Below are 27,209 nucleotides of genomic sequence, written 5' to 3'. Positions count from 1 at the left end.
TTAAAAAAATACAGAGTCTATCCGGTCTCGGTCTTAACGACAATATCATGGGAATTGGTAATATATCTAGAACAGATTCTGTTAACATTTTGGATATAGTTTCTAAAACTGTACGTAAAAACCGTTCTCATGGGCGTAGAATAAATCTCAATCAAAGAAGATTTCGTAATAACAATACAAATATTTCGGACCTAATTTCTATTTCAAAAACAACGGTAGACACTACCTATTAACCAAGCTCTGTTCTTTGCCTGTTAATAAATTACATCAAATTTCGGAGGAATGCAACACAATTCCATATTGCAGTCCTAAGTATGAAATCGTCCAAATTATAATTGCATATTGTTATTCTAAATTGTTTCCCAAAATTGATCGCCCTGAAGATCACAAAAAACATTTAATTAAAATTAAATATGTCAATAAAGGTTTTGATTTTTTAAATATTGCCGGTATTTTTAATGATCATTCTGTTAAAGAACAAATTCCTGGCTATTTTGATAATACTGAACTCCCTCTTATTTGTTATGTTTACAAAATCTACCCGGAAATATGTGTTTAATTACAGCGAGGTGTGTAAAGATGTTAATATCAGTGACAATACACCTCCCTCATGAAATTGCAGTAAATCCGAATACATTTATGGCCCCAGTTCCCATGTTATAACAGGAGACCTTAACATCGTTCGTGACCGAGAGTTGAAATCATTACTCAGTTAAGGACCTAAATATCGTCCCCCGTCAATTATTAATTGGAATGAGTGTCGTAACATCATTCATGACTCACTCCTTACTTAATGCTCTAAATGGATAAAACGAGAAAAAGCTGACAAGAAATCATTAGATTCTTTTTTTAATTCGGTAATGAAAATAGATGATATACGTATTCAACATTTTAACGATCATTTTACTCCTAACAACAACCATAATAGCCCAATTTCCTGTATCAAACATAAGCTAAAAGAACTCGCCAAGGAATATATTTTTGTCCCGGCTGATAAGGCTGCTAACAATATCATTATTGTTTGACGTAAATTTTACATTGATGTTCTACAAAAGGAAATCACGAATTCACCAACATTCCAACTGACTCCATTTTCGGAAATTAAAAATGACATCTGTAACAAACATAAACGTTTAGCTACCTCTTTACAAGCAGAACCAAATACAAAGAAAGTTCCAACTATGTATTGGCTTCCTAAGCTGTACATAGCTCCTTACAAATATAGATTTATTTCGTCTTCAAGCCATTGTTCCACTACTAAACTATCTATTCTACTTACTAGTACACTTGGTACCATCAAAAACCTGGTAATAAATTGTTCAAATAAGGCCTTTGAAAATAGTGGAATTAATTACTTTTGGAGTGTCAAAAATTCGTTGGAAGTACTTGAGAAATTGCATGATTATATTGGTGATTTCGAATCTGTTCAAAGTTTTGATTTTTCTACTCTCTATACCACGTTGCCTCAAAATCTTATTAAGAAAAAATTCACACACCTTATTAAATGGGCATTTAAAAAGTCGGAATGCGAATATATATGTTCAAACTCTTTTAAGTCATTTTTTAGTAACAACAAACAAAAGAACTATGTCAATTGGACATGCTTTGATACTATAACTGCCCTTGAATTTTTACTAGATAACATTTTTGTTCGCTATGGAGATTCCGTATATCGTCAGGTTATCAGAATTCCCATAGGGACTAACTGTGCACCACTTATTGCGGACCTGTTTCTGTATTGTTATGAGTCACAATTTATGACTAAAATCAGCAAAGACACATCGAAACAACATCTGATTCAAAATTTAATAACACTTTTAGATATTTAGATGATATATTGGCTCTCAATAATGACGACTTCCGTATGTACACTAAAGAGATTTCTCCTGCCGAACTGACTTTAAATAAAGCTAATACTAACAATGAACACTGCCCTTTCCTGGATCTTGATATCTTTATCTTTAACGGGAAGCTTAATACGAAAATTTATGATAAAAGAGAGGATTTTTCATTTCCTATTGTTAATTATCCATTTTTAGATGGTGAAGTTCCCTTGTCGCCATCTTATGGTGTTTATGTATCTCAACTTGTTCGATTCGCTCGTGTATGTAACAACGTATTTGATTTCAACGAAAGAAATCTCTGTATTACAGAAAAATTATTACACCAGGGTTTTCGATATCACAAACTAGTCAAAACATTTACTAAATTGTATTATCAGTACAAGGACATCATTCGTAAATATAAATCAACATGCAGACATCTTATATGTTCAGGTATTTCACATCCAATATTTTATGGTAATATTCTTTACAATGCACAAAAATGTTGGCATCACCTCAAAAGCTAACCAAATCTTTAAACAAATTTATTGGGAAAGGAAATAGTTACGATACTGTTGTCAAGTCATCAAGGATTGCATATTTTGGTATTAATATTGATTCACTCATAGGGTCTTTGCATCGGAAATAAACAAATTTATTCTAAAACCAGTTGTTGGCATGATACGGGTTATGTTCTTCTCATATATTTTATGATGGTATGATACTAAACCCCTAACGGGAGGGTTTGTACTTGATTTTCATATGATGAAGACATAATCTTTCAATCAGTTTAATTGAGGTCTGGAGCTGGCATGTCAGTAACTGCTAGTAGTACTTTGTTCATTTATGTATCATTGTCATTTTTCTTAGTTTCTTTTGTTACCTATTCTGACATCGGACTCGGACTTCTTTTAAACTGAGTTTTACTGTGCGTATTGCTATGTGTTTCTTTATTCTACATTGGCTAAAGGTATAGGGAAGGGTTGAGATCTCATAAAAAACATGATTAACCCCGCCTCTGGCCTTTGTTAGTCTTGTATGTTTTTTAATTTTAGTTTTTTTTATATGTTTTGGAGTTTAGTGTGACGTCCATTTTCACTGAACTCGTACACAATTTTATTTAGGGGCAAGCTGAGGACCACCTCCGAGTGCGGGATTTTCTCGCTACGTTGAATACCCATTGGTGGCCTTTGGCTGTTGTCTGCTCTTTGGTCGGGTTGTTGTCTCTTTGACATATTCCCCATTTCCATTCTCAATTTTATGTAGTAAAACAAAAAAATTTAAAATAAAAGACATTGATGTTAAAAAGACATCAATAGATGGCGTTGACAAATACACAACTGCATTTAATTGAGTGACAAAATTGTCATTCGAAATAACACTTGAAAGAGATTTGGATAATGATAATTAACCAAGATGCAATGAGCTAAAATTAAGATAAAGTAACTACAGTTGCTTTTAATAGTCATTACGTTCGTCGGACGTGGTTTAATGTTATCTTACATCGATGACTTCTGTAGCTTGTCGCTCTTTTTGACCGGTACGTCTAATCACCACCAAGCCATCTTGCTTTAAAAACCTTAGTCATGAACTATGATAAAATACATTGAAGTACATTGTATATATTTAAGAATTTATAGGCAAGGTTGTTGCCTTCTTCCGCTTATCACACTTTATCTGAACGATTAATGAATGATAAACAATTACGTACAATATCTTACCTGACTTTCAATTCAGAGGATATTGATAATTTCAATATACAAACCAAAATAATAAAATTTATCTTTAAAGTATTTTTTTTTTAAACTTGAACTTTTTTATGTTGAAATGGCGAGTGATGCATGCATAGATGGAAACTCTTACGCTTTCGCTTCTTTTTGAGTTCATGCAATGCCCTAAATTTTCGTTTGTACTTTGATTTGTCTTTTTAATCGATTTATGAGATATTAACATCGGTAAACTACTGTTGCCTTAATAATTTACGATGTTTTTATCATTTTTATCTAACTTCTTAATGATGATCACTTGTCATTTTGTTTCATTCAATCTGAATGAATTAACACTTAACGTTATTGATCATTACCAATTGCAAGTTATCGTTGATTAAATAGAAACTCTTAGCGTGGTCTTTTTCCTTTGATGAATTACATTTTATTGAATGATAATATATACAATCCATTGTTTAAGTTTTGTGAACAAACATATATCAAATGAATTTTTTTCCATCTTTGAAATCTAATGAATTTGGAGAAAAACATACATGACTTTAATATTATGTCTTTTTATACAACCGTACAGCAAAGTGTTAATTCAGAATTAAAAATATTCAGAATTTATAGCTCATGATTTATTGTCCATGGGGCTTTGCGAAACCCAATTTCTACAGTACCATTGAAAGACTGCAAGAGGTAATGTTCATAGCATGGTAAAAAATTAGTTTCCAAAGTGCTTTAGTTACACAATTATTCAAGATATTATATTGATTAAGCAGAGAATAATTGTTACCTAAAATAATAGTCATTACTGAAAAAACATTCCTCATCACAAGACTTTCAGTAGTATGTCAATGGATTTTTATAAACGTCTTACCTTTCCGGAATGGGTTTCCAGGACTCAAATCACAGAACTGCAAAAAAGATTAGGCGCATTTTAGTCGATACAGACAGCATCATTCTCCGTCCAAAATTAAATCTCCATACTTTTCTAGTGGAAGTCCAAATATTTTGCGAAATGGCCAATTCCATTTCCCCAGTGTTTTTATCGTTTGTTCTAGACCTGAATATATGTATATATCTGTATATCCCTGAAGAAGTAATCAATAATACAGTACACTTATTTGCAAAAGGAATTGGCGATGAAAAGAGATGAAGAAGAATAAATGAAGAAACAGATTCTAGGACAGATCAATTTGATAAATAAATACGTAGAAATATTAACAGATTTGGTAAATGTATCTGTCGCATGTTTTGGAAAATTATTGTATATTGTAATCATCCAAGGCAAAGTCAGTGTCACACGACGATGACTGCATTGCTAGTTTGTCATGAGATATGTCGTCCTCACTGAATGAGATCAATACAAATAAAATCTTCACATTTCGTTTCTGATTTCTTTAGTAGATTCACAGGCGGTTATAATGTGTATGTATATTTGTATATACACGACCACATTTTCACACACGAGATGCCTTGTACTCGGAACAGTCAGGGCACAAAGATCATGGCTAACATGTATTTAGCTGCTACTTGTAGTTTAGCTGCAACTTGAAGTTCGGGAAATTGTTTACACTAATCCAAGCTTTGTGTGGAGTTATTCTTGGATGGATTTGTCTGAATATCGAAAAGTCATCGTCAGCAGATATTCTTTCATTCCAGTTTTTTCTTCATTCGATCTTACATGACTTTTAATGACGATTCAAGTAATATTTGGTTAACAAAACCTGGTTAGTCAAAAAAACGAAAATTCCGAAAAGTTATAACAAATACGGTTAGGGTAATGTAAACCTGAAGGTAGAAAAGTCTTAGTGTTTCGAAAAAATCGACATTTTATAAACAGTACATTTACAGAAAATGAACATTACAATGAAAGTCCATGTTAACCTGCAAGTGCCGACTACTGGGCATGTGAAACCATCAGGGTCAAAACGTGTAACAGCAGTGGCATAGATCCAGTGGTTGTAAAAATACTTCAGATACCAGGCTTATAAATTGGTACGCCAGATGCGTTTCGTTTGCATAAGACTCACCAGTGATGCTAGAATGAAAACAGTAGGAAGGACACATCGAATTCACAGTTAAATAGCTGTATATAAGTTGCAGCAAATAAATCTGCAATCCTGATGAAGGTAAATCCAGAAAAAAATGCTTCGGAAGTATAAAATTAATAAATTGTTATTTTCTTCTTTTTTAAAAGGGTCGAAAAGTCATTTCTGTCAACTGAATTGAACAAATCATCAATCCTTAAATTATCCTAAATATCCAGAGTTTATACACTCCAAAAATAGTCAGGACAATTCCATTATTTTAATATGCTTTATTACAAAAATAAATAACAAGCTTTTTGATTGTAATTGTAACAAGTTCAATGTACAGACAGATTAGTTGAAGAACACTTACTAGAAGCCAAGATGAAACTATATTTTAAGAGTGTTTTGTGTAGTTGTAATGTAAAGACTTTGTGACGTTTGATTTGTATACTTCGGTATTCCAGATCGAATACAATTTATAATATGTCGAACGTCTTCTTCATGTCTTCGCGTATTCTCGACAAGGAACCTTCCATTGTTCAGAAGACATAAGCTGAGATGTGGTAGTGATATGAGTGTTGATTATTTGACTCTCTGTGGAACGCACGGCCGTGAATGTAGAAGAATTGATAATGTCTGTTTGTTTTGTTCACACATTGTTGTCAATATAATGGAATTTTATGCGACTGTCATACAAGTGAGAGGTTTAGCTAGCTATTACACCAGGTTTAATCCACCATTTTCTACATAAGGAAATGCCTGTACCAAGTCAGGAATATGACAGTTGTTTTCCATTCGTTTGATGTGTTTGAGCTTTTAATTTTGCTATTTGATAAGGGACTTTCCGTTTTGAATTTCCCTTGGAGTTTAGTATTTTTGTTATTTTGCTTTTCATTCTCAAAAACTTCCGTGTAGTATTTATGTCATACCACTATCACATAGTATACTTTATTATGTATGTGTTTTGGTATATTTTCTAACGTAATACTTATAATCAGTTACAGGAATATGGAATTTTGAGCTCTCTGTTATCATGGACATTAACAGCTTACGCAGTTACGTTTATCTGTATAGTATAGTACTCATAATTTGTAACTCTTTTTTAACCTTCTCTTAAGTCGGCCAAAATTGCAGTTTTGTGTCAAAAATTTGGTTACATGTTGGAAAATACACCAACGTGATGTCAGCTTGAAAGTACACATTTGACACACTAAATGTTTAAAGCTATGATATTGTGAATTTAAGAAAAGAGTAAAGCACTTTTAGAGAATGATTCTGGTTTGAAATAAATGCAGGGGAAATTGTACGTCTCTATTCGTATGTAAACAAATCTTTCGGCGAGATCATTTGTATGTAAATATATAGGCATAACCGTAAATGTATGGTTATATTGACCTATGTTTTGATAGTAATAATAATATTTGTTGATCGAGTATAAAAATTAAAGATAGCGACTTCCATGCCTTCCTCAGGCAAACTTGACCTTAACGATTTTGACTGTTCTGTTGAACCGAGACAACTAATACATGTGTAACAGTAGTGTCAGTATAAATGCCCTTGATCGTGGTGCGCGTATCACCTTCCCAAAGGTTTTGTAACATTAGTAATTAGCCCAGGCTTTGGTTCGATTTTTATCAATTGTCTATTACATTATGATATAATTCAGAATTAAGAATTATACTGACTATGGTGGAAATGTCTTGATGATAAGCTGATCGTATTAAAATAAATATTGAACTTACGTTTAATAGAAGATAGTAATTCACATTCATTTCTTTTTTATCATGGTCAACCGTTATATTTTTTTAGTAACAATGACAGTCATGTTTTAAGGCCCTATAAGCTTTTCTTTAAATATAGGTTTCTATTTTAAAAGGTGTCTTCCTGGAATGCCTACATTTTATACAAAATCTATTCCTCGAATGCCTACAAAAAAAATTGAATAGATGTTGTTTTGATAAATTGATGTTGTTTTAGAACACGACTTAATAATCAGGAAAAGAGTAGTTTAAAGGTAAAAATTAAAGATAGACTCTTATTTTAGTTATCTTTCGTTAACATTTACTGAGCTGTCATAGAAGAGAGTTTTTATAAATCCATAAAAAAAATCATTTCAAACATACAGAAAAAATACAATACATGTATATGAATTTATTGCAAACAAACAGGAAAATAAAAATATTACCTGAAATTTTAATTGGGAAACTCACAGCTTACCTGCACAGATTATAATTACTGTTTGTTTTGACTACACTTAATTTTAATAAGACACTATTCCTTGAATGCCTACATTTGTTTTTACCTGTATTTCGTCGGCAGATCAAAAGGTGTAGGCATTCAAGGAATAAACCTTTTAAGGGTAATATGCACCTATGCATTTGATGTTGCCGTTTTATAAAGGACTTTCCGTTTTGTTCGGTATTTTTGTTATTTTTACTTTTTACATTTAGGTAGTCCGATGTATTTGCCTTAAACTACTGATTGAAATAAAAGAATGCAAAAAAATTAATATATATAGTTGCATTTGTCAATTTTCTTTTGTTTTAAGATTACTCGTAAACTAAATGACATGTATTGTCTCCCTTTGCATGTGTTTTATTACTTTTTTTTGTCCCTTTAAAACTGTGTTGACAAGGCTTGCCATCAGATAATTCCTGGTTGCTTTGATCCGTAGTGCTTACGTTTTGAAACAAAATGCCGTTTTGTGGCAAAAGATACAAGACAAAATCTAGAGATTGGATCTTTATATAACTTAAAATATATCATATTTATCAGTCGGGCGAATAGTGTGAAGATTATTCATTCCCAAGTTCTACATCACCGTCTTCACCGCAAAGACTCCATGAGGTAACCAGCTATGTGTACCAAAATTTTGGTCCTTATACCAGTTTACAAGATCCTGAATTTATTTAACATGCTTGGCGAAAAGTGCGATGTCTTTGCATTAATATTACAGTTACAAACTGTTATAACTGTTGTTTTGAATTCCTTACCAAAAGTTTAAATTACGAATAGCCAGCAATCAGGGAAAAGAGCTTCAGACTGTTGGTGTACTAAGTTAAGAACTGTGCTATAAAATGGGAAAATGTGAACCAGCTTAACCAAACGCTTTGTTTAAATAAATTAAGACTGGTTTTCTACAAATCTTTAAGGATTATGTACCCTTTTGTTGTTTCAATGCTAAACATATGGAATTCAACAGCCTTTCCCTGTGTACTCTCATATTTGACAATTCGGTGATTAATAGATAAAGGATTATCGCATGCAATGCTAGCAATGACTTCCCTAAAACAATTTTATAAATAAAGATATTGGTTAAAACAAGTATGAATATGGACCTATTCAAGTACACCTTCTAAGGTGCGCTCGACTTTAGTTACTCAGCACGAGGTGTTTTGGATTGTAAAGGTTGTTTAGGACTCTTTTTAAACAATAAACGCTAGCACATCATTGACAAACCAGTGAGTAATCTATGCTTAAAATTTTATAACGAAAATCTCTGTGATAAAGTATGTTGATTTTCTGCAAAAATCTTGGTTTTCTTTGCCACAAAATCCCCATTTTCTATTAAATGCAATGAACCAATAAACAGTATTGATTTGAACGACTTTTCCCATTGGTATATGTACAAAATGGCATATCACTTTTATTCTGTATGTTTGCTGTTTTGATATCATTAAAAATTTAGTAACACACAGGCCTACAGAAGGGGTCATAAACCTTAAATAAAAAAATTCACAGAGCAACAGAGGTTAATTAACCTTTTTGCTAATCCTATCGATGTTGATGTTCTAAAATCTCTGAATGATAAATTTGTTCATGTTCCTACTGATCAATGATGTTTGTAGATTGAGTATTTTAAGTTACTGCCTCGCTAAAGAACTTGGAATCAATGTTTTATCTGGAAAAAATGAATAACAAAAACACCAAACTCCAAGGTAAATTCAAAAAAAGGTAAGCCGTCTTATATAGCACACCTGATGGAGGTTATTACTGAAATACGTGTCATGAGTACTTAAATTTGTATAACATGTTTAAATTATAAACTTACATGCCTTACCAAAGTGGAAATTTTGTCTGCATTGGTGCCCTTTAAATACATATTTAAGGGGTAAAATTGAGAATGGAAATGGGGAATGTGTCAAAGAGACAACAACCAGGAATGTGTCAAAGAGACAACAACCCGGCCAAAGTGCAGAAAACAGCCGAAGGCCACCAATGGGTCTTCAACACAGCGAGAAAATCACATACTTTTCTATTATATTGAATACCTGAAAAGTAAAATAACAAAAATACCGAACTCCAAGGATAATTCAAAACGGAATGTCCTTTATCAAATGACAAAATCAAAAGCTCAAACGCATCGAACGAATGGAAAAAATTCCTGACTTGGTACACAAAGACTTCTAGCTGTTCCTCTTTATCGCTTTCAAAGAATCGTTAATTAGAGAGATCTTCGAAAATAGTGTGGATATAGCAGCAGCATACCCATATAGTTTTCTAATAGCTTATGGATCTACGACAAACAGGATTTCAGTTTTCTACTACCTGCCCAGTAGGCATAGTTTCGGTTTGGGCATGATTTTAACAACCCAGGGAATTCAGTTACTTAATCAAACCAGCATTCATTTGATGTAATCACATTTTTGTTATTGATACCAGATTTAGGTTTACTGTTACAAAATGTAAAATGTAAAAAAAGGAATTGATGGACAGGAGTTTTTTCTACCACCAGGCAAAATAATTTTCCCTGATTTGCACAATTTTGGTTTATAGTGGTCTTCAACTTCGATAATGATTAGGCATTCAAACTGTTTTAATTTGAGCGCCAATGATGAGTCTTATGAAGACAAAACGCGCGTCTGGCATAGTAATTAAAATTCTGGTATCTTTAATGAGTGTTAGCATGTTCATTCATGTTCCTTGTTCGGATTTGGATATACTTGAGGTCCATTTTGATTTGATTTGCTCTTAAAAGAATGTATTAGTGGTTTTCAAATATATTGGCCTCGATCATCACTGAAAAGACATTATTTGTCGAGATGCGCATCTGGTGTAATAAAATTAGTACCGTCTATGTTATTACTGCCACTGGGTTGATGCCCCTACTGGTTGACTGTTAGTCCCCGATAGTATCAACGGCCCAGGAGCCAGCACTTCCGCACGTGCATGGAAATACAGATATTGTTTATTTGAAATTGCTACTATTTATGACTATTGAACAGCTGTATACTACTGTTGCCTTTACTAGTATAATAAAATTTTGGAAATGTTTTAGAATTAAGGAATACGTCTCCCTCGTGCGAAGCTCTGATTCCTTGTACGGATTTGGCTATACTTCAGGTCCACTTTGATTTGATTTGCTCTTCAAAGTTTGTATTAGTGTTTTTGTTTTCAAATATATTGGCCTCGAGCATCACTGAAAAATCCTTAATTGTCGAAATGCGCATCTGATGCAATAAAATAAGTACCGTTTATGTTACCCTAGATATGACTTTCGGATCTAATGACATGATGTCAAGCATCCGTTCGGAGCTCACATGTATCCCTATAGTTTTTGAGTATATATATCTAAACTTGATATTTCAACTGAAATTGATCTATATTTCTTTTTTATTTTCACTTATTTGCGATGAACACACAACTTGCGTCATTTGATTTCGTGCGCTAAATCATTGTTGTTTCTATCTGCTGCATTCGCTATTTTTGTTAGTATTAAAATTTTGACGATATTTTCAATTAAAAAATCATCTTGCTTGGATCCATTTATTATGTATTCTTTTAAAATTTTAACATCCATCGAAAAAATGTTGTTTATAGTATATACAATTTTGATTTCTGTACACCGACCATTGGACATTTATTTGTCTTTGAAATTGTTGAAAGCAGCAATATTATACTAGGTGGAGTTGTATTACAGTCTCCTTCTATTTCAGACACGAACCGCACCGAAAACCGGGAGTGCTACGGAAGGGTAAGGAGATCCTACTCCACGTGTGGCACCCTGCAAGTACAAAACCGATGATAAGTTTAATTCGACATTAACATTTAATGCAAATAAATCGAGAAGGCCAAAATAACATTCAATATTCGAGACGACCTATTTTCAAAAATAGTAAAAATATTTTAACGGATGATTTAATTGGTAAAAAAATATTTTCCTTTATTTTGTTTTTATCTGACGAGACATAAGTTAAAATCGTTATATTCACGGAAAAACAACATTTCTATATTGAAAAAAAAAACTCATCATAGATACCAGGATTGAAATTTTGCGAAAGTGATTGTGGCAATGGACAGACCGGCCTGCTGAAAAAAGGGCTTTGTGTATCGTGCTAAGGACTATGTGGAACACTTCACAAAAATGGCTATTTGGAAAGAGCATATTTTTTTTATCAATATGCAGCAAAATTTAACTTTAAAAAAATAGGTAAATGAATCAAGCTTCTAATGCAATCATCTCGATAAATATTGAAAATAAGACATTATTTACTTGCATGTATATTCAAATTACATAGTTTAACAGATCATTTCTTAAAAATGGACGATTGCGGTTTAAAAAATTTAAGCAGTATGGTTACCGGCGTAAACAATAAATTGTCAACTTTTATATAGGAAGACGAGTCATTTTTCCATTGTTCTCGTGTTAGGTTTTCACTATAATGTGTCTGATCCGAATCAGAAACCTCGTCAGTTGTTTACTTTATTTTTATTCAGAGCTTTAAAATGGCATCAAATATATAACCAAGCTTATAATTCAATACACCTTACGCGCGCGTTTCGTCTACATAATTTGTTGAAATATATCTCAAAGAGAAAAAAAAAACAAAAAAAAAAACAAACAAATGTCAATACGTCAAGCAATAGTCATAATTATGTAATTTTTGATAAAAGAAAAATACTGAAAAAGAAAATATTGGTGAGAAGACAAAGGTGATGAAGTATACGTGCATGTTATACCTCATATATTCTTGTGAACTTGAAATTATGGATACTACAGAGACAAGAATGTTTGCTTCATATCAAGATCTATATCTTGATCTTGATATTTCGATGCTGATGGACAACTGAAATAAAGATATATGACAGAAACGATGATTTAAGTTTTTCTATTGTCATCTTTCCATTAATGTAAAGTAACATATCCAATACCCTAGCAAATGGCATACATAACTAAATTGATAGCTACTTTACTATCAGATAGTCCCAACTCAAAAACTACACCTATAAGGTTGTGACGAAGACTGAGATTTTTAGGTTGTCATCATTACAGTCGACGTCTCTCAAATCACTAGTAGTATTTTCACCCAGTCCAAATGGACGGGTGTGGCTTTGAATTGTTAAATCGGCGATGCATGCATACAAGTAGATGTTTACACTATTGACGCATCTGGTCTCATCCTGTTTGGATTTGAGACAATTTTGATTGTTTTCATTCCCATTGTTTTATTTTATGAATGGATTTTTTAGGTTTTGATATCGGTTTACCACTGTTGTCTCCTATTTATACCTGAACGTCTGGATATAATTGAAAATCGGTGTACTACATTTATATTTCATATGATCATTTTAGGCCATATCATCAAACCAAAATTTTTATGCAAGACAAACAAACAGGTCTTAGCTCTGAATCAAATTTAAGGATTAGGCCTAATGCAAGAAAATTAAAAATGGTAATTTTGAACATCAAATAAGAAAATAAATATACAAATGCTGCAAAACGCAGGTAAATTGTGATCTGGTGTGTATTAAAAACATTGACAATTTAACCTCAATATGGAAAACTCGAATGACCATATTTTACATTTAGTTGGTATGATAAACAGATAAAGCAACGGAAATTGAAAACCAATACAAATTGAAGATCAAACTTGGTTTTGTTGAGATTTTGGGTTCATGATATTTTTGTTCCCGAAACGGGCGTCTTGCGTAACAAATTATTTGCCTGGTTTCCTTGAATTCGCCATCAAGGGATAGAAACACTAAAGTACGGAAGACATAAACATAAACATAAGATAAATTCATAACGTTCATTGAAAATTACAATAGAATTTAAAAAAAAGATAGCATTCCCCTTTAACTTCGCGGTCCGCTATATAGTAGATGATGTCCTCTCACTTAATGATTCAGTTTGATAACTACACTGAACGCATCTATCCCATCGAACTTAAAATAAGCGATAACTCAGGTACAGTTAAGTCTTTCTCATATCTTGCTTTACATCTAGAAGCCGACAATGAGGAATGATTGTAAACTATAATTTACTACAAGAAAGATGAGTTCAACTTTCCATGCATTTCTATATAGCAGCACTCAGGCAGCGCCTGCAGAAGGAGTTGTAAACCATATTCCAGACCTTGCGTTTCTATCCTAGTTATCTTAATAGGGGTTGTGAACAAGAAAGGTTTTGCACCAAGTCATGCCTTTGAAAGTTTTACGGACGCCTAAATGATTTGATTGACCGTTACGGATGGAATATCCGTGTCACAAATGACCACTGATATTTTCCAATTGTCGTAGCCAAAATCCCGCATTCTTTTCCTTGGTGGTGGCATTATCAAAGCCGAATTTGTACTTGTCAAGAGCAACTTGGTTGTGCCACAATTGCAACTGGATCTGATTACCCTACCGGCCGGAGTACCTAAGATAACCCGGGTTGGAGGGGTTCGTAATGCGCATTCTCTAGTTTTCTTTGTAGTGTTTAGTCAACTGTTTTTAGCCTTAAAGACCGTACCTTGCAAAGATGAAAAAACCAGAAATGTATCAGAAAAAAAATGCACAGACAAATAAAGATCAAGCACCACGATCCAATCCAATAGCAAACTCTATTGAGCATCGGAGAGTTCGGGCAACCCAGGGAGATAAAACTATCTTTATCAACTTCAAAGGCTTCAATCTTGCTTCTTGTGACATAGAATAAAGCTGTTCAAAGGTATTTCATATTATAATACGGTGACTAAAGTTGCAACAGTGTAGATGAACTTTGCTTGCATTGCTGTTTTTGGTCGTCAGTAAACTGCATCAGATCCTTATCATTTTGCACATCTAAAGATAAAGAACAGGAATAAAAGACAAAATTTGTGGAGTTTACGTCAGAAGTAAAATACAGTTGCAATCGGAGACAGCAAGTCAACAGACCGATTTTTTGTTTTCGAAAATTGTGCACAAAAGAATTTTCATAAAGCACAAAGGAAACGAAAATAAATATTGCAAGTTTAATATCTCCAGGAGCACCTTTGATCACCCTTGTTTTTGCTGGCGTTCGTGTTGCTCAGTCTTTAGTTTTTCTATGTTGTATTTTGTATACAATTGTTTTTCTTTTGGTGTTTTTCATTTTTTGCCATAGCGTTGTCAGTTTATTTTCAACCTATGAGTTTTGAATGTCCCTTTGGGTATCTTTCGCCTCTCTTTTAAAAATCCACAAGATCTTGATTTGTAATATCCAAAACTTTAAAGGTTTAAAAATTATACTCATGTTCCACTAAAACTGCAACGTAAAATAGTTTTTTCTTCAGGGAATTGATAATGAGACTCGTTACTTGCTTGAATCAATCATAAATAAAAGTGCAACCATTTCTATCATGGTGCAGTGAAAACAAACACAGTTTTTATAACTTCTATCTTAATATGTGTGTACAACCCCAAAAGAGTAGAACCACAGTTAGAAATGTTCAGTTAAACAAGAAACTTGTGAATGAATTTATATGAGAATAGTCATAAGCAAACGTGTTGTCATTGTTATATAAATGTAGTAATTTCTGTGTTTGTATTTCCAGTGTTTATGATAAAATCAACAGTACTAATATTGCTGCACAAGATGAGCATTTCGACAATTGATGTCTATTCAGTGATATTTTCATGCCAGTACAGAAACTATGGTTACTGGGCCGGGGACACCTTTGAGACAGTTCACCAGCAGAGGCTTCGACCAAGAAGTAGTAATAATAGTAACGGTACCAAGTTTGCTGCACCAGGTGCATATTTCGACAACTAACGTGCCTTCAGTGATGCTCGAGGCCAACATATTTGAAAATCCAAAACCTAATACAAATGCTAAATAGCTGATTAAATCCGGATAAGGAATAAGAGCTTTGCATGAGGGAGATATATTCCATAATTTGAAAAGATTTCCAAAATTTTATAACAGAAAATTGCATTCAAATTATCTGTATTTTCATGCCAATACAGAAGTACTGGCATTCGGCCGTTGATGCCCTTTTGGGAATAACAGTCCACCAGCAGAGGCATCGACCAAGAAGTGGTAATAACAATAACGATACAAAATTTGCTGCCCCAGGGACATATTTCGTCAACTGATGTCTCTTCAGTGATGCAAGATGCCAAAATATTTGAAAATCCTAATATCTTTGATGAGATTTTACATCATCGGTGGAGCTGAAAGTTTTGGTAATGAAAGTTGCTTCAGAAAAGAAGAAACTATAAATTAAATTTATACGAGAATATCTTTTCATTATTATCCTGCTAGCACAGACAGGTTGTTGTATCTCAAAAACATAATCATGATTACTATTTTTTTAATTAAAAAAGACACAGAACATTAACATTATGTTGTTTTTTGTGTCCTGTTATTTTTCTGTTGGTCTTTTTCTTTTTTAGCCATGACGTTGTCAGTTTATTTTCGACTTATGAGCTGGAATGTCCCTTTGGTATATTTCGCCTCTCTTTTAAACGATCTTAAATTCTATTCCTTTGAAAATGGGACAAAGGTGTCGAATGCAAAAAAAGAAACAAAAAAAAAACAAAAAAAAACGAAAAACAGCCATCCATCTTGATGTCCTTAAAGCAAATATTGTTTAACCATAATTTATGTTTGTCATACAAAAAAGGATTTCATTTACATTTCTAAAATGTCTTCTGGATACTGAAAAATAGTTGATAAAATTTGATTAAAAAAGAAAAAAAATCAACTGAAAAACAAAGCTAAGGATAAATAAACAATCAACTTAATAAATAAAGTAATTCATTATAAATGGTAAAACTTTTAAAATCAAAATCGGCTCAAAGAAATCGTTAATAAAATTGCTTACTGTGAAAAGCTTCATTTTCATTTTATAATTCTTTTGGAAAACTGTAAATAACTGTTGAATTTAGAACCTTATAAAATAAGTATTGCTTTTTAAATTTGAAAATAATTTAAAATAAAAGATATAACTTTTAAATATATATCTTTTTGGCTGAAACGTTACTCATGTTGCCACTGGGAAAAAAACCAATGAAATATAGTAGCATTATTTGTTCGTATATATATTTTTCAAAACATTTCTATTTGAAACCTACTGCTAAGACATTTCTGGGAAATAAGTAAAATATTTCAGTATTTTATCTGAACGTTTTGATACTAATTCAATACTAAAAATTATATATTAAAACAACTTAAAGATATTAAAAAAATGACAAATAAATTTGCAGCATCCAGACACAAACGAATAATACTTTATTTGTAATACAGGAAAATTATTAATGACAATAATAATAATAATAATAATAATAATAATAATAATAATAATTATTATTATTATTTAATTGCGTCTTGTGTACCAAATTTTAAGCCTGATATTTTCGCAGATTTTTTTGTTTTTGATACAACATCAAACCATATGTATTAGAAATCAACGCCACCGACTATACAAAAAGATGTTTTCCAACAACTGCAACTAATGATATGGTAGAAAGCCGTAAGTGCAGAGGAAAAATATTTGGCATTTATAGAAAAATTATATATAAAATACACGTCGAATCTTTGAAGCCAACAGCAAATTCCAGAAAAATAGCAGATCTTTTTATATTGACCAAGCGATACAAAGTAATAGTTCGTACAATACTAATAGCTACCAAAAGTGCAGCGAAAGCTGTGGAGAAATCATGGCCGAGATGCCATGTGGTGACGTCATTTCTATATATTTGTACATGAGATTTGATTGGGTAACTTTGACATTCCAGTGAAACGGGTTACAAAACAAGTCCAGTACGGAAACACCGCGGTGCAATGTTGTAGGACTGGACCATTGTATCAATAATCATCGTTCGATTAGACAAAGTTGTATTCATCGGCTTAATAACGATGTTAATGGATGAAAGTAGTTTTCATGACCGTGATCTAAAGCCTCCCATTCTTCGATATCGATGTCAATTGGATTATCAGTGTTGCTTTTTAAAATGGCCTATAAATATAAACAAGATCGTTTGTAAGAATGGATGTGAATGGATGACCAACAACAACACAACATGTTCCTTTCCACAATCTCCCTTTGGTGTGCAGAGGCAAAGGAATTGAATAACCAAATATATATGGATATATTTGAAGAGGAATAGCTCTACTGGAAGATCTAAAGTTTGGCTTCAGTCAAGTCGGTATATAAAAGAATAGAGCAATCACAAAAGCTAAATTGCGTTTAAAATCCAACTGACATAGTGAACGCAATATCTGGTATTCTGAGCATTTGACAGAGATTTAGTGAAATTTTATGCAATTATTTGCCTTTGCACTCAAAGAAGAATGTGCTTTTGGGATGATTATCAAATAATTTAGCATCACTTTTGGATATCATATGAAGAAATTTTTATCGACTAGATGGTTCCATTATTGTTTTGGGTGTTTACATTTTTGACAACACAATAATACAATGTGTGTGATCTATTAATTGCTATATCAACTTACTGAATTAATGCATAATGGTATAATTGTTCAATTATATGGCTCTAAAAAATGCAATGGTGTGGCACCATCCACAATAAGAATGCTAGCCTAAACTGAACTCAAACTTGGTGTAAAGTTACTACAGCACAGCATCAGCAATTTATGTTGTAATGTGGAATTATCAAATAATAAAACAAACAGAAAAATTAATTCTGATGAAGGAGAGTATAGAGAAATGTGCTAAAAAAAATCTTATAGAAGAGTGGATTCAATGGAATTTGTCACGAAGAGGCTGCTGGGTAAAGTAAATAATTTAAGTTTAATTTCCTCTTGTTTTAATTTGTATCCAAATATGCTCCACTAGTACATCTACTACTGGGTTGAAAAACAGAAAAAAAAAATGTTCATGTGTACATAAATATCATTGCAAACAAACTTATTTGCTCTTTCCAAAAATTTTCATTAAAAGAATATCTTGGATTTGAGTTGGTCTCCAATTTTGCTTAACTGTTAAACTTGAAATTATTTTTGAAAAAAACATCATATTTTATCAAACTTTATAGTATAAGAATATTGATCTATGAATCAAAGCAAAGTAACTCACAACGTATACAAAATTTACTTTTTACTATCATTATCATTTTTATTATAATTATTATTATTATTATTATTAAGTTGTAAAAAATAAATGTGACATGAATAAATCAAAAACATAAAAAATCTAGACAAAATAAAGATAAAAAACATAGATTAATACACCTATTTAAAAATTTCCCGATTTTTTTTTAAAACATTTTCTTATTTGCAAAGATGTTATTCTGTAAAATATTTTAACTAACTAAATAAAATATAGCCCTTATATGTAGCTTTATTTAATTGTGGAATTCAATTGACTTGAGATTTTTCCTTAAAAAATAATAGGAGGAACTTTTTTGGTAGATGCTTGATATTCTAGGCATATTAACCCACAAAAGAGAATAACAGACTTTAGAATAAAACAATTATGATATCAAATCTTCACTGAAACATGTTAAAACGTGTTGTTACTTTTTGTTAAGTTGGTACTAACAAGTAGCAAAAAACAACATTATCTATTTATAAATTCACACAAAAAACAGTATTCTGAATATAAACAAAAATAATTAATAATAATAAATATAATCAAAGGGAACTTTCCTGTTGATCTAAGTTTATCCTCTTTAAAAATTGCAGTATATAGTTTTTTTCTTCTTCTGCGTTTAATATTTGTATCATTTGATTCCACCTGCTTGCACGAATCAGATTTTCATCATAGTTTCCTTTTATTTCCACGATGACCAATGTTATATGAGCCATGTACGTTCAATGTAATTGTTATTTTTCAAGATTCGTCAATGATGTGCATAATGGTTGCGATCTCTCTTAGCACTTTAAGAAAACATGTCTGCAAGATTTTCAGAGTGTGTCTCATATTTGAATGTATTGAACAGTAACTTTGTTGATGAATCTTGGTATTATGCTCTTTGGTGTAGTCACTGACAAAACTATAGTGTCTGAACTTTAGTGGTTGGCTAAAGAAGTCCGCCATGTTTGACTGTCATCAAGGAGGTTGTTTGATGTGACCCGGAAAATTCCTATTAAAAAAAAACAAAAAAACAAAAAACACTTTCTCCGTATGCATGGTCTTTTTAATTTTTTTTGGTTGCATGGCAATTTTCCTCGCTCATGGTGTTTACACTTCACAAAATTGCAGGAAATCAAGCTCGTCACAAAGGCGTTTTCTGAAGAAAAAAAATAAGGAATACAGTATTTTTGGTGATATTCTAAGCATAAAGATGTGTTACATGTGTAAGGTGTGAACACCCAGAAAAAAAAACCCTTTTCAATAAAAAAAAATGTAAACATCACGCACGTGTCAGGAAAGGAAGGTGTTTTCCATAGTTTATTTTAAAACAGATCTAAATTTGGACATTGCATGGAGCAGGTAAAGTTTGTTATCACATTGCCTAATTATTCCCAGCAAAAGAATCGTGGAATGACGTGATGTTTTTGTTCAATTCTATGATGGGACGGGATGGTGGCAAGTCCCGGCCTTAGAGATGATAAGTCACTACTGATATTGATATCTTATTATCAAATTGATGGATATTGGTTTAGATTGATCATTTTGAAAAATATAAAACGCAAAGTGTAAAAATTTCAAGTCGTAAGGGCCTTTGAAGTAATATGCTTGTAATCTAGCTCAATTTAGTGCAAAGACAGCTAAAAAGAGCGTAGCCTCTTCTATTGATAAATATTGAGAAGGAAGTCATAAATGCGACCAGAAAATAGGAAGGGTATCGTCGTCGAGTGTGGGGCGGATACCACAGATCTGAGATGGTATAGTAATGTCAGAGACATATAAGTCTCTGGTAATGTGAATTTCGGGTTGCTTGCTTAACAACCAGGGATGAATATTTAATCAGCGGCACAGCCAATTTAGAATCATATAATATCATACAATAACTTTGTTCTAAAAATTAGCAATAGTTAAATCCAATCTACAAGAAGGCGATCTTGAGTTAAGTTAATAGCAGACATGAGTTGCTGTTAGCAAAAAATAGCAAAAAGCCGTTATAGGCCTAATCCACAACCGTATGATCAATCGCCCTCTCCCAGGCAGTAGTTTGTCACCTTTTATCGAAAAGTGACACGAAAACTTGTAAGATAGCACGAAGAAAATGCTACCAGTAGTCGCTCAGCAGCAAAGTTATTAGTGATACAGCTACGTCATAATTTTAGGAAAAAGGTCCCTGAAGTTTCCATCATGATGCCAACTTGGGAAGAAAGGACAGCACTGACAACCTCAGCTGACAACCTAACATTCTGTACTGAGTCTTCGCAAACATTGTGTAAAGCCATAAACAATGTCCATGGTTTAATCAGTGCTCATATTCTAAGTTCAAATACGAATTTAAAATACTCACCAAAAAAACTGAACAACTGATAAACAGTATTTTTCCTATGTGAAACGCATAACCGTACTTTTCAAAACATATATTCACGAATTGAAAAAGACACAATACAATGTAATGAAATAATTACCTTTTCTGACATATCCTGGTTGACTTTGTCCAGTTTTACCGTTGGTATTTCCTATATTGCATTTAGTATTTCTTATTCGGTTTGATGTGTTATCCGATCTTATTCAGTATCAAAAAGCTTTTAAAACGGGGAATTTTTTGATGACGCGGGTTTTTAATTTCTTGAGTCATTTCATCGATTTATAAATTGAAAAAAAAAAATGACAGCATAAACTGAGGCGTCGTTTCGTGTCATTTAAAGACAATCAACTGTTACAGAGCCCGCATGCACTCAATCGCGGCAGTCAAGAACTCCGGAGAACATTTGGTTACATGGTCCGGGAGTGATTTTAATTTAGAAGTTGGGAAATTCCCGAATTGAAATTATTGGATCATCTGTGACTCGAAGAAGGAAGTAGCCTGTAGCAGCCGATTTCCAAGTAATTTAGCAGAAATTTTCAAATTAAGGTGAGGCCTTTAAATAAAACTTACAAATATCAAAACATGTTTGATCTGCCAATCTCGAATGAGGTTTAGTAAAGTTTGAATAACGTGTTTAACCCAAGCATGACGTAAAAATGAGGAGTGGGTTCATAGCACTTACCCATATGCAGTGGGCAAAACTACATTTGTAGATGACAGATCTAGACCTAAAAAACATTGCATTTTATAAAAATATTTTATAAAGCAGGTTAATTGTAATATATTATACCAACTTTATTTACTTAGATAATACTGCATGATCATGTTTCTTTTAAAAAAAACTTTCTCGAAATTGATAATATATGCAGAAATCCTAGAAATTCCCATTATTTTAACCAATCAGTTCCACTGTCATGACAGTAACATCTCTCAGGAATGACAGATTATTACTTTGGTGAAATTAAAAAGTAAACATAAAGTTGCATTGCATTGAAACTTATAGCTGAATTGGAATTAAACATGTTAAAGGGGACAGGAAAGCCACCCCTCCCTTGTGAAGAAGCAAATATGGTTAATACATATAAACTGCTCCTTGTACCCACATTCAGCATGTTAAATATTGTTTGTTTCCACAAACCTTACCTTTAAATTAATACTTACAATGTATATACATGATATATATGTTGGACGATATACATGTATTTCATGTATTTGTATTAGAAAGTAAATTATTTTTGGTTTTTATCAAAACTATGATCAGTTTTAGAGATAAGAGGTAAATAAAATTGTTGTAGTACAATTTTTGTACTTGCAGTGTTTAATTGGAGGATACATTCATGTGCATGATGTGGATATACATGTGGATTGACTTAATTATGCTGTGACTGCATAGTAAAAATTTACAATGATTGATGGAAATAAAAAAAAATCTTTTGAAATTTTGCAATTTTTTAAAGCATGTAAAATGTGATGGTATTCATGCTTAGCAATTACATTGTCGATGAATTGTAAGACTGGATGAAGAACTGATTAGAACCAAATGTCTATATTCTACTGTAGTTGCTTTAAAAAAATAACACACCTCTTGCCTGTAGATATCCATTTTTTACATTTCAAGACTCTTAAGTTTAAGTGAAAATAAACAGAGTTTTGACCTTTGGGCTTGTCCTTATTTTGCAGAGTGTTTTAACTCTTTTTTTATTATGTGTACACCATGACAAGTTATAGATCAAGTTAGAATTTTGTTCCAATGCAATGAATTTTTAACCGGTAGGGGACTATGTATTGCCATGCAATACTCACAGAATGCTTGTTTACAATGTAACTTCAGTTTTCTCCCCAACAAACTACAGAGGTAACACTAAATTGTACCTGGATTGAAAATAGCGTTGATGCTGGTGTAAATGTATGAAACCAGCCAAAACAGCTCAACAACACTATAAAACCAAAACAGACATCTAGATGTCAGCACTTGTTCTTCGATGTCAGAGATAACCAAGTGTCTACAGTTAATGTAAGACAGAATCGCATCCTGTGAAAAAGTGTCCCCCTGGACAGTTTTTCACAGAATTAAAGTATTAAATAATGCCATGAAATTTTGTCTCTTAAGTGGACAGAATTTTACAGCAACAGTTATGAAATAGTGTCCTCCAACAGGACAATATTTCATAGAAGTTGTTATTAAATTATTTATATTTTTTTGAAATAATGAATGCATGTTTATATTAGCTAGAATTCTCAGGTTTCACTTCATTTTACATTTTATTATATACAAAATGTACATGTTACCCATATTTCATAAACTGCTAATCAAGCATGAGATCAGCCTCAAAATCAACAATCAGTATGAAATAGAGTAAAGATTGCTTGATTAGGTACAGGCACAAAAGTATATATGTGGAGGAGTTAAACATTATTTCATGGGGACATTATTAAAATCCTACATTATCACTTTTACTGTTCACGTGTAGTAAAAGAAAAACTACTAAATGATCATGATGATAATACCATATTATTGAATGCTCACAGTTACTGAAAGTTAGTTCAAAGTCCCTCATTTGAATATTTACAATGTACATACATGTACATTGTGTGTACATGCACATTATTAACCTACAGAACCTTTGGTCACTTTACTTTACCATCAAATCACCAATTGATGCCGTCAGAGCTTAAATTACAATATTGTTCTCTCCATTCTAATGAAACTGACAGAAAACAAAGTCTAATCATACATTTAAAATCTGTCATATGTCGTCTGTGCTTGCGTGTACGTTTTCATAGCATCAATTGTTAATTGATGCCATGAAAATTGGTGACGTCATCCAATCAAAATGAACATTACAAATGATGTTGCATTAGAATTAACTGTCATGACTGTTGATTGTAGATACAATGTTATAAATACAAGATTTAATGGGAAATATACATACATCAATTATCAATGTGTACATGAAGTTTATATATAAATTTTTCAACTTGGACAGAACTTGCTTGAAGTATAAGAAAAATAGAACTGACATTGGAATGAATGCCTATGTACCTCATTATATTTCTGTTGTTTTTTTATAGAAAGTGAAAATGATACTTCCTAATAACATGTAATAATTGATCATGTAAAATTTTGTATTGTTTAAACATGTATTGATTTTTTTTTTATCCAGGATATAATATGAAAACTTTAGAAGATAATTTTTAAATATATTAAGAAATGAACTTTAAAAGATATATTTTAATTGACGTGAATATTTAAAAACTTTTTTTTAGTTTGCCATTAGAATATGAAACTCCAAGGAAGGTTATGACTATATTATTTTGAAAATTTTCATGGTATATGAAACTGGAACTTAAAAACTCAATATAACAATCTTTTGACCCTATAGATCTAAATATTTTAAATAGTAAACCATGGACATAATTTTAAAGTAAACATCAGAAAGTAGTGATACTTTATTCACACTGGTAAGGCAGTTTTAAAATAGTGTACATTTTGTATTTGCAATTCAATATTTGACCACCCCAGATATCCTTGTAATTGTATTTTGACTAGTCTTTGATGGCAAGAAAAAGCGAAAAACATTCATTCTGTTGTTGTCCTCAACATTTTGGTTCAGGTTGTTAAATTTTTTTAGGCATCAATCACTTAGTCAAACCTTCAAAATTTTACAAAACTTGGACCTGCTTCTTCTTAGATCAGAAGTATCTACATGATCTAGAGCAAGATTTCAGAATTTTTTTCTTCTCATTTTTCTGTGTTTTCCTACATTATGTCAGAGACATATATATATAAGTATACATATGCCTCTGATCAGGGCTCACACTACTTCAGAATCATAGGGAGAAGTGACTTCTCTTTTTGAAATTGAGAGGGAGAAGTGGTGAGATTTGAAAGAGAAGTGCTTGTTTGCTCACGGCGCTACAATGTTTGGTTTTTACTATAATACATTAAGTGCCATAATAATATGTATCTTATTTTTTTATATTGTTCAATTTGTACCTTTGGTATACAATTAAAATAACTTGCTTAATTTTATCATATCTAGTTGCACAATCTTATGAGTGATAATGTACTTTAATGTACGTTAAGATTCATTAGAGCTTTTTTTTGCAGTTTTCTGGATTTACCTTCACCAGGAAAGCTCAAACCTGAAAATTTGAAAACTTTTCATTCACTAACATCATATAAATGAGATACTTTTTATACGACCCCATTATTTATTGTGGTCCTATATTGGTATGACGTTGGCGTCGTTGTCGTCATCGGTGGTGTTGTCGTCCGAAGACACATTGGTTTTCGCACAATAACTTTAGTTTAAGTGAATGGATCTCTATGAAATTTTACCAAAAGGTTCTATACCGCAACAGGAAGGTTGGGATTGATTTTGGGGGTTATGGTACCAACAGTTAAGGAATTAGGGGCCTAAAAGGGGCCAAAAATAAGCATTTTTCTAGTTTCCAGACAATAACTTGTGGAACGGTGTATGGATCTCTATGAAATTATACCACAAGTTTCCATACCACAAAGGGATGGTTAGGATTTGCTTTGGGGGGTTATGGCTCAAACCGTTTAGGAATAAGGGGCAAAAAAGGGGGAAAACAAGAGTGTCCTGGTTAATGGACAAATACTTTAGTACAAAACATAATTTAAAGCAGTGTAAGGGAGGTTTTGAATTACCTCCCTTACACTGCTTTTAAATTATGTATAAAGTAATGGTTAATGAACAATTAAGATAATTTAAAAGCAGTGTAAGGGAGGTAATCCAAATACAACATTTTGATTACCTCCCTTACACTGCTTTTAAATTATGTTTAAAGAAATGCATATTTATAAAGGAAGACCAGTAAAAATATCTGCAAACGTTGCATCTTTTTTTTTTACAAAAAAATCCAGATGAAAGATTTGACACCATATTTTAAATTCTATTATAAAATAGATTAAGTTAGCACTATGGTAAATTTAAATGGGTATATATGGTTGCAAACTCCATGGGAAATTTGAATTGAGATTATGACCATATCTTGAGGGAAAGAATTTTTTTGGGGGAAAAAGGGGGGGGGGGGGGGGGGGTAAAAAGAAATTGTGGGGGGGGGGGGGGTCATTTTTTTCTCATTTCAGATTTCAGAAATTAAAAAGAAAATTCTTCAAATATTATTTTTTTTGCAAAAAAAAAGTATGTGGAGGGGTTAATACGCAACAGCATAGTGTATTGCACAAAAGCAAGAAAAAAAGGGGTTAATTTTTTATTTTTTTTTGGGGGGAGGGGGGTCAATTCGCAACAGCAAAGTGTATTGCACAAAAACAAAAAATTGAATATAAATTCAAATCATATGACCAATTCTAAGTTCTTTGACTACAGTTATTCTGTGTCAGAAACCTTTTTATGTGTCAAATATTTAATTACAATCCAAATTCAGACCTGTATCAAGTGCAAATATTGCGTCCATTTTTGCCCCAACTGTTCAGGGTTTGACCTCTGCGGTCGTATTCAGCTGCGCTTGGCGAAGCAATTTATTAAGGAAGGTAAGTTGTAAAAAACTCTGTACATAATAAATGTGAGGTTAAATAACTGTTAATAGGTGAGCACTTATAAGAGGGTAGGTTGGGAATCCCTAAACGTAGTTATCTTTTTACCTAATCAAATATTCTGTTCAATTCCATTTAAAAAAAAAAGTTTATTGTATATAAATAGATGTTAAATTTGATTGATAAAATAACCATTTAAATTGAAAACTTGTAAAAACACTGAATGATTCAAATAAATTTTCATTCAGACAGTTGCAAGTTTTTAAGTATAGATTAATGTAATCAAGTTATTTTATTTTAAATAATATGCTTAATGTACTTCATGGATAAATTTTACACAAATGTATCCTATGAAAGTGCAAAAATATAAACTACTGTAAATACTGTTTCAATTTTGTTTACACATAAAAACAGTACACAGAGTGATTTTGGTTTAGTTCATGATTTGGTCTTGTAGGTACATATTTCTTCTTCTTTCAATACAGAGACGGACTCT

At 32.1% G+C, this 27,209-nt stretch overlaps 1 protein-coding gene and 1 long non-coding RNA gene across 4 annotated transcripts in view; one reads left to right on the top strand and one right to left on the bottom strand.

Annotated features, from left to right (window-relative positions):
- Positions 1-17,099: 17,099 nt before the first annotated feature.
- LOC127705594 (TNF receptor-associated factor 6-like) overlaps positions 17,100-27,209 on the top strand; it is a 56,894-nt gene continuing 46,784 nt past the window's right edge. Inside the window, exon 1 of one of the 3 annotated variants that reach the window (XM_052209930.1) lies at positions 17,100-18,525. The gene's annotated coding sequence lies outside the window, so the exon portion shown is untranslated. Of the gene's footprint in view, positions 18,531-21,585; positions 21,736-27,209 lie in introns of those variants that run through there. The other 2 variants (XM_052209928.1, XM_052209925.1) reach the window with 2 other exon arrangements.
- Positions 18,545-21,578, bottom strand: LOC127705597 (uncharacterized). The gene is made up of 2 exons (XR_007983918.1): positions 21,290-21,578; positions 18,545-19,986 (listed from the first exon to the last, which is right to left on the bottom strand). It is a non-coding gene; the product is annotated as an uncharacterized LOC127705597 (long non-coding RNA).

This window comes from Mytilus californianus, unplaced genomic scaffold, assembly GCF_021869535.1.
Source record: "Mytilus californianus isolate M0D057914Y unplaced genomic scaffold, xbMytCali1.0.p SCAF_6, whole genome shotgun sequence".
NCBI classification, from domain to species: Eukaryota; Metazoa; Mollusca; class Bivalvia; order Mytilida; family Mytilidae; genus Mytilus; species Mytilus californianus.
Note: the sequence above shows the minus strand (reverse complement) of the source record. Positions and strands in the feature narration are given on the sequence as shown.